The following is a 2,772-nucleotide window of genomic DNA, read 5'->3' on the forward strand; positions in this document are numbered from 1 at the left end:
TGTTACAGTAAAATGTAACTGGTAAATGGGAAGTTCCCTTGCTATATGCAGTGAAAATATGTAATAAATATAATGGGACATTTCAAATACTGTAAAGCAACGTGAAATTTATGGTTTAGTCAAAAAAAAAAAAAGTAAAAAGTAAAAAAGAACAAGCTATCTTATAACTTATAGGATGATGAAATCATAGTCATCTTATAAAAATGTTGCTACTGTATTTTTACATTGAAGTTTTGGCAGCCACAGCTGCTGTGTTTTTTTTTTTACTGTAAATTTCACAGATTTTTACTGTTATTTAAGTATAATTTCGTCTTTTTTTGTATAGTTTGTAAAAGCTGCATAGTCCAGCATTTTGAGGACAGCAATAATTGCCCAAGATGTGGTATCCAGGTTCATGAAACGAATCCCTTGGAGATGTTAAGGTAAACCACACTGATCCATGAAAGAATGTGTTCTGATGCACTTCTCCAAATATTAGAAATACCAGAGAATGAGTCATTCAACTCATAATTTCTCCAAATATTGACTGTATATTCTGACTTTACGAGTTGCATGACATTAACTTGTTACCATTGTCCAAAGATTCACCACAAAATAATGCCATTCCAACAATTTAGGCCCAATCCCAATTCTATCCCTTAGCCCTTCCCCTTTCCCCTACCCCTCCATTTTGCGTGTTCATGTGAAGGGGTAGGGGTGTCTCGATTCTCTTTTGGTTGGAGGGGTAGGGGTAGGGGAAGGGCTAGATAAATCTTCATTTGAAGGGCTTTCGGGACCACACTTCAAACGAAGGGGTATGAATTATCTCCGCATAAACCGGCTTCAGGGGCAACATGGCTGCCCGAGCGAACAAAAAGACAAATAAATGCAAGCATTTTTGGCATTAATAAAGATTTGAACGAAAAGTAATCATTTGTTTTATGTTACATTCAAACGTGAGTTCATATTTACGATCATGTTACTCAAAGAAATGTTTGCAAAAAATCGCTAAAGTTTGCTAACGTCATATCATTACAGACTGCACGATATTATGCATAGTTAAATTATTAGGCTACTTGACCATTGCCTATTATAGATCAACAATCTATAAAGGTGGAAAATGCATCTATTTTATATATTTCAAGATTTAGTTAACACGTGTGGGATTTTTTCGAATAAAAAGGAAAAAATAAATAAAACAAGTGCTATTGTGGCTGCTGTGTGTCAAATGACCCCCCCCACCCCATACCCCATGAAAGCATGACGCCCCTGAGTAGAGAGATACAGGCAGGTCAGTTTGATCAAGGTTGGAGCTAAACTCTGCAGGTAAGTGGATCTCGAGAGCCAGAGTTGGGGACCCCTGCTCTGCCATTGCCTTCAATAAAGTAACATGTTGTGTTTGTTGTCATATTGTCTGGCTGTTTTTCTTACATGCTTTTATGTTTGTTTTGTATAAAGCACTTGCTGGAAGTGAATATATTACTATAAGCGATATTTATCGAGTGCACCTTTAATGTTTGAGAAACTTGAACTTACTGTAGGCCTACGTTTGTTTGAGCGGTCTACAGGTGCATCATGACACATGCGCGTTAAGCCCCGCCCACGATCTTCAAAACGAAACCATTGGGTTAAAGTGCAGAGGCACTTCAAAAATGACAAATTTATAACTCTAAAACTACTCGTAAACTAACTACTTTTATCCTTACAAAAATGCATGCATAAAGTAGTGGACTCGTATTATTTGGTATAATAAGTAGCCATCAACCTACACAAATTTGGGCCTGTTAACATAGCATTTTGTCGTATTTTATATTAGTTTTTATAACGTCCCTTATGTTGCGATCAGACTTAAAGGTGTTGACAAACAGATTCAATGCGGTTTTGTCATATCGAATCTATAATCCAAATGTCTCAGTTGGTCCTCATTAGCTACGTCGCGTATCCTGACATCCTCACGACAATAGTTGTTTTTTTTTTATGTCAAAACTATTCGGCCATCGTCTGTCATTCTGTGCGTCATCTTCCTGTAAAACCCTGTGCTGCGTTTACCTCAATAACAAATAACGTGCGATAAGTGCCTCACTCGTTTTAACTTGCTGCCATTTGTACAAGTGTCACTTTCCGTAAACAAGAGGCGAGTGTTTTATCGCTCACCAGTGCGCACTAAATCAGCTATACCCTGACATCTAGTATCCTACAGAGACACAGACATGCTGACGAACTTGATATATGACACGAGACCGCATTCCCATCCCACTCGAAACTTTACGATGAAGGGAGAGCTTGAAAACGACACAGCTGCAGTCAGACAGTAACGACCATCTCTTACCTTCTACACATCATTGGTCCATGTTGTTGATGCGCATTGATTTTTACAAACAGGCTTGAACGAATTTGGGCTGTTGAAAGTGATGGTTGTAGTAGCGGCACAGAATACGGAACTGCTTTCATTTGAGATGATATGGGGAAGGGGGCGGAGGACTTTCCAGTTCTTGTTTACGCATTGCTGTTTTATTCATTCCATGGCAGATTGTCTCTGATTGGACACAAACTAGGGCGCAGCCTTCAATTACCAACAAGTCCAGTAACAGTTTAAAACCAGTTTATCAATGAAGACACACGTGTGGCAGCCCTGTTTGTTAATATGATTAAGGGCAGATACTTGTATGTACTAATATGTGATTTGCAGTTCATGTCAGACAGGTTTGCATTAATAAAGAGCAGCATGTTTTGACATTATCCTCCTCAGCTTCAAATAAATAAATAAACTTATCCATAAACATCTTCCCACAA

The 2,772-nt window shown here is 38.2% G+C and overlaps 1 protein-coding gene across 1 annotated transcript in view; it reads right to left on the reverse strand.

Moving 5' to 3' along the window:
- The window catches only part of LOC107704022 (polycomb group RING finger protein 5-B-like), a 20,822-nt gene extending 18,322 nt beyond the window's left edge, over positions 1 to 2,500 (reverse strand). Inside the window, exon 1 of the mRNA XM_016506855.1 lies at positions 2,309 to 2,500. The gene's annotated coding sequence lies outside the window, so the exon portion shown is untranslated. The remainder of the gene's footprint in view (positions 1 to 2,308) is intronic.
- Positions 2,501 to 2,772: the final 272 nt, after the last annotated feature.

This window comes from Sinocyclocheilus anshuiensis, unplaced genomic scaffold, assembly GCF_001515605.1.
Source record: "Sinocyclocheilus anshuiensis isolate Anshui unplaced genomic scaffold, SAMN03320099.WGS_v1.1 scaffold1554, whole genome shotgun sequence".
In the NCBI taxonomy this organism is placed as follows: domain Eukaryota; kingdom Metazoa; phylum Chordata; class Actinopteri; order Cypriniformes; family Cyprinidae; genus Sinocyclocheilus; species Sinocyclocheilus anshuiensis.